We start from the raw sequence: 6,544 nt of genomic DNA on the forward strand, positions 1-6,544 counted from the left end.
TTTTTTAAAATTGAAGTTGGTGTTTGTGTGTTGGTTGTTGACGGCAGTGTGTGCCCCCCCTTGGTAAATGATTGCCCCCCCCCATTCAAGTTGTTCTAGAGCCGACCCTGGCTGTGTCCCTCATTCAATTTAGTATGGAAAGCCAAGAGTGTCATATTTTAAACCCGTCTTTCGTTTAGATGCAGAGAGTAAGGTAGGCTAAGTACTTTCTATTTCTTAGAAGCTATTATCTGGTCTTAACATTTGTGTTCTGACTTGGTCGCTTGATTGTTAGCAGCAGCCCCTTGGCTAACACCTTGCTGTTAAGCTTAACTATTAACTATTACTGCTCTTAGTACTAGACTCCTAGCACTAGGATGATATGCAGAGAACATCTTCACTGCGGGTGCTGTGTGCTCCGCATGTGCAGTTACTACTGTAACCATGGCCTACGGTTCTATGCGGGCTGTTCTCTTTCTTAGAAGCTAATTATCTGGTCTAACATTGTGTTCTGACTTGGTTGCTTGATTGTTAGCAGCAGCCGCTTGGCTAACACCTTGCATGTACTGTTAAGCTTCATTATTTAACTCGCTCCCGGTAAACGCATGGTATGGTTGCAGTAGCGCTATATCGTTGTATTTACTGCTCCTAGTACTAGACTCCTAGCACTAGGACGATATGCAGAGAACAATCTTCACTGTGTGTGCTGTATGCTCTGCATGTGTGGCCATTAAGGAGGATTTCATCCTCCCAATATTATATTATCTAGTGGGCAGCCGTTTGGCTGACACTTTTTGGCACCGGCCACAGTTACTACTGTAACTAAGGTTCTAAGCCGTAAGTACTGGCCATAATTACTACTGTAACTACGGTTCCAAGCCGTGTAAGTACTGGCCATAGTCAATACCGTAACTACGGCTCTATGCTGTGTAAGTACTGGCCATAGTTACTACTGTAACTACGGTTTTAAGCCGTAAGTACTGGCCATAGTTACTACTGTAACTACGGTTCCAAGCCGTGCAAGTACTGGCCATAGTCAATACCGTAAACGGCTCTATGCTGTGTAAGTACAGGTCATAGTTACTACTGTAACTACGGTTCCAAGCCATGTAAGTACTGGCCATAGTTACTACTGTAACTACGGTTCCAAGCCGTGCAACTACTGGCCAGAGTTACTACTGTAACTACGGCTCTATGCTGTGTAAGTTCTGGCCATAGTTACGACTGTAACTACGGTTCTAAGCCGTGTAAGTACTGGCCATAGTTACTACTGTAACTACGGTTATATGCCGTGTGAGCACTGGCCAGGGTTACTGCTGTAACTACGGCTCTGTGCTGGTCTCTTCTTTAGAAGCTAGTTATCTGGTCTTAAACATGTGTGTTATTTGACTTGATCTCGCTTGATCGTTAGCAGCAGCTGCTCGGCTAACGTCTTGCGTGTACTGTTAAGCTTCTTTATTTTACCCAACTAGGTGAAGGCAGTGCTCTCGCTCCCGCTCCCTCTACCGGTAATGCGGATGTAGCTACAGTACATCCCTTTTTCTGTTCGCTGAGTAGTAGCACCGCTCTACTCTTCCCGTTCAGCAGGTAGCTGGTGAAGGCTGTGTTCCCGCACCCGCTCCCGGTTACGCTGCATCTGGCATTCGTCTCTAACTCAACCAGTGAAGGCAGTGTTCTCGCCCCCGTTCCTGGTAGACGCTGAACTGCCTCGTTTTTCCGTTAAGCAGGTAGCTGGTGAAGGCTGTGTTCCCGCACCCGCTTCCGGTTACGCTGCATCTGGCATTCGTCTCTAACTCAACCAGTGAAGGCAGTTTTTGCCCCCACTCCTGGTAGACGCCAAACTGCCTCGTTTTTCCGTTAAGCAGGTAGTCGGTGAAGGCTGTGTTCCCGCACCCGCTCCCGGTTACGCTGCATCTGGCATTCGTCTCTAACTCAACCAGTGAAGGCAGTTCTCGCCCCCGCTCCTGGTAGACGCCAAACTGCCTCGTTTTTTCGTTAAGCAGGTAGCCGGTGAAGGCTGTGTTCCCGTACCCGCTCCCGGTTACGCTGCATCTGGCATTCGTCTCGAACTCAACCAGTGAAGGCAGTGTTTTCGCCCCCGCTCCTGGTAGACGCTGAACTGCCTTGTTTTTCTGTTAAGCAGGTAGCTGGTGAAGGCTGTGTTCCCGCACCCGCTTCCGGTTACGCTGCATCTGGCATTCGTCTCTAACTCAACCAGTGAAGGCAGTGTTCTCGCCCCCGCTCCTGTTAGACGCGGAACTGCCTTGTTTCTCCGTTAAGCAGGTAGCTGGTGAAGGCTGTGTTCCCGCTCCCGGTTACGCTGCATCTGGCATTCGTCTCTGACTCAACCAGTGAAGGCAGTGTTCTCGCCCCCGCTCCTGGTAGGCGCTGAACTGCCTTGTCTTTCCGTTAAGCAGGTAGCTGGTGAAGGCTTTGTTCCCGCACCCGCTCCCGGCTACGCTGCATCTGGCTACCTACAGAATGGCTCATTCATGTAGCGCCTGTGTGGCTTCTTTTGAGCCCGAGGACGGCCACGACCGCTGCCCCTCCGGCCTCGGCCGCCTCTGGCGGTCAGTGGGGATGAAATGTGAGCATCTGAGGGAGATTCTCACGGTAAACGCCTGCATGAGCTGTAGCTGCATGCCTCGGGCGCTCAGAGTGGCTAGAATCACTGAGGTGGAACGTCTGGCAGCAACCAACAGACACCTCTCCTTGTCACATCCTCCTCCAGATCAATTCGGCCGTTTCCGGTGACTTGAGGGAGCGATGGCTATATGTGCTCCCCCCAACAGGACTAGAAACAGGCTGTCCTCTAAAGTGGATCGGCTAGCTGCCGATAAGGGCATGATGAAGTCGCCTCTTGGCCCTTCAACCTGGGCCCGGTGTAGGGGCTGCTAGCGGGCCGCCTGTCCCCCCCCCCCCCCTTCGGTTGGCGCAACTCCTTCGGCTGGTGCACCTCCTTCGGCTGACGCACCTCCTTCGGTTGACGCACCTCTGTATGAGGACGCCTTGTCGCTGGTACAGACTCGTCACCAGGTTTCGCTGGCCCAGTCACCACTAACGGAGGCATGTAGGAGAGTCCTCCGTAGCGTACCAGTCAAGCCAATGACTTTCGTGCCCCAGGTCGCCCGCCTTCCAGGCGGCCTCGTGCCCCAGAGTCTTACCGGCGCCCCCCAAGAGGCTCCGGGGGCCCGGGGGGCTGGGCCCTGAAATCCCGGGGGCGGTCGTCGGCTGCTTTCCCAGCAGCAGCTCAGTTACTGGGCGGTCTGTACTTCCGTCCCTTGGGTGGTTTTCACCTTAACCCAGGGGTACGGACCGCAGCTCCGGCCCCTAGCCTTCGGCTGGGTCTAATTGACAGTCGTCAGCGATCCGGCAGGGGCCCTAGCTCTGGCCCAAGAGTTGGCCGTCCTTCTGTCCAAGGACGCAATCAAGCCAGTAAGACCCTCTGCTTAGCCCAGGGGGTTCTACTCGGCGTACTTTCTCGTGAGCAAGAAAGTCGGCGGATTTCGCCCGATCTTGGACCTCAGAGGAATCAACAGATTCCCGAAGGTGCTGCCATTCTATATGCTGACCACTGCATATGCACAGGTGGAGTGGTTCTCAACCATGGACTTGAGGGAGGCCTACTTCCACGTGGGCCGGGCAAGATGGTGCCTTATATTCAGTTCCTCCGGCCCTTGGGCAGACTGGCAGCTGCCTCGGCCGCTGGGCCCTTAGGCCCGCTGTCGTTGCGCCCCATGCAGATTTGGCTGAACAGCCTTCACTTGGACGCCAAGTGGCACAGGCACAGGGAAGTCAGGGTGTCGCAGCATTGCCTCCACTCTCTGTCACGCTGGAGGGGCAGGCCCTACTCCTAGTGGGCGTGCCCATGGGCGCCATCCCATCCCGCCAGGAGACCATCACCATAGGTGCATGTCTCTCAGGGTGGGGTGCAGTGCGGCAGGGCAGGACCGTTCAGGGTCAGCGGTCTGCCCAGGAGAGTGCGCGCCAGGTCAACGTGCTAGAGCTTCGGGCTGTGCAGCTTGCACTCACGCACTTTCTACCCCAACTGGGGGGCAAGAATGTGCGTGTTCCTTGGGGACAGCATGTACGTTGTTTCTTAGACAACAGTCCCTTCTAGATAGTGGACGTTCTCACTCCACTCTGAATTTATGTGGCTGCGATTTCTGCCCGACATGTTCGGGTCGACGGCGGGGTGCCACAGGTCGGTGTCCCTCTTTATGAGAGGGGCTTTACGGCAGCGTCCCCCTAGCACCCCGAGGGCTCCGGCTTGGGACCTGCCCCTGCTGCCGGATGCCCGATCATCTCCTCCCTTCGAGCCCCTGGCCCAGGTGGGGCTTAGGTGGCTGCCCACGAAGGCAGCATTTCTGCTTGCCATAGCGTCAGGGAAGCGAGTCGGGGAGTTGCATGTCCTCTCCATAAACAATACATGCCCGAGGTGGGACTCTCAGGCGTTGCCCTTTGGGCAAATGTGGCATTCCTGCCCGGGGTCCTTCCACAAACCCACTTCAATCAGCCTGCCCAGCTGGCACGCTTTGACATTCAGGAGTACGGCACGTCGAAGTTGCTGTGCCCTGGAGGTGCCCAAAGGGCGTATATCAAGGCTACTGCCTGTATACGGCAGTAGGAGCAACTCTTGATTTTGCCCTGGCGGCACTAAAGGAGGTTATGCCCTCTAACCAGTGGCTGCCCCACTGGGTTGTCGATACCATCTCACAGGCTTACGGGGCCAGTGGCCGCCCCCTGCCATCAGGCTGAGATGCCACTCTACAAGGAGCATCTCAACATCTTGGGCTGCCCTGAGGGTGGTGCCCCTGGAGACCATCTGCGCCGCGGCGTCGTGGGCGTCTTCTGGCACATTCTCCAGTTGTCATCAGGTCAATGTCGCCACTCCCCATTTTTTGGGCGTGGTCCTTTTGCCGAGCTCCGCTGTTTCCAGTGGTGAGCAAGGGCTTGGATTCTTCATGACATTGTTGGTATAAGTCATCCAGTGCTGAAAGCACCGCCTTTGGCGGTCAGTAGGGACGAAATAGAACGATAGTTACGGCTGTAACTACGGTTCTATGAGTCCCGGATGACCGCCAAAGTTCCCTGTCACTCAGAATTCTTGTGTGCTTGCGAGAAGATTCTGGGAACAGATCCTCTGACGACACCGGCTGATATAGCCGGTGTCACATGGGTCACAGGTGACTTTGTTGTTATTGGTACTCGAGCTGCGCATGCGCGCGATGGACATATCCAGTGCTTAAAGCACCGCCTCTGGCGGTCATCCGGGACTCATAGAACCGTAGTTACAGCCGTTAACTATCGTTTTAAGGTGAAAACCTATGGTGTAAACGTGTCATTTAGAAATGCGCGTTCCCGTGACAAGGGGGGCATTTCATGACGGGGAGGCATAATGTGACACAACACCGGGACGAAAGTAACACAGGACGAAAGTAACGGAGCGATTTTATCCGAGCCCAGACAACTTTGACCAGCCAAATTACGTCAGAATGATCAGCATTCAATACTTAACAGACCTACTAAATATCAGGTTTAACTGTCAGGAGTCCGTGTCTCTCCCCCACACTGACACTTATATATATAGAATTCTATATGAACTGAAGAGCCGCATGAAACTGGGCAAAGAGCCGCATGCGGCTCGAGAGCCGCGGGTTGGCCACCCCTGTACTAGGGCATTGCGTTCCAAGAATGCAGGGTTGTTGGTTGTTCCTAGAGTCTCTAAAAGTACAATGAGAGCCAGAGCCTTTTCTTATCAAGCTCCACATTTGTGGAATCAGCTTCCAGTTTGTGTTCGGGCGGCAGACACCCTATCCGTTTTTAAGAGTGCGCTTAAGACCTTCCTTTTTGATAAAGCTTATAGTTAGGGCTGATTAGATTCAGCCCCTAGTTTTGCTGATATAGGCTTAGTTTGTCGGGGGACATCTTACTTCTTCCTTCTCTCTGTCTATACCTGTGTACTCTCATGTTCCGATTAACCCAGCTTCCCCAAATGTCTTTCTTTTTGGTGTCTATATACGCTGGGATCCGGAGTCATGGATGATCCTGCGGTCCTGGATCGCGAGCCCTGGATCTTGAGTCGTGGCTGTGGTCCTGGATCATAGGTCCTGGATGGATATCCTCGTGGATTCATCTTCCTATTATACACACATGCATTTCCAAACATTTGGACTACCTATGTTGCAAATGTATTATCTTTTCAATTTACACACGGCATCTATTGCACGTCTGTCCGTCCTGGGAGAGGGATCCCTCCTCTGATGCTCTCCCTGAGGTTTCTCCCATTTTTCCCTTTAAACTGTGGGTTTTCTCTGTAAGTGTTTCCTTGTACGATGTGAGGGTCTAAGGACAGAGGGTGTCGTATTGTCATACTGATATTCTGTACACACTGTGAAGACCACTGAGACAAATGTAACATTTGTGATATTGGGCTATATAAATAAACATTGATTGATTGAACATAAACATTTTGTTAGCTTGTCATTAACTCAACAAGCATGATTTCATGAGCATATTTAAATATGTTTTGGTTATACACAATTTTAAAGGACCGTTTTCATCA

This window comes from Gymnodraco acuticeps, unplaced genomic scaffold (assembly GCF_902827175.1).
Source record: "Gymnodraco acuticeps unplaced genomic scaffold, fGymAcu1.1, whole genome shotgun sequence".
Taxonomy (NCBI): Eukaryota; Metazoa; Chordata; class Actinopteri; order Perciformes; family Bathydraconidae; genus Gymnodraco; species Gymnodraco acuticeps.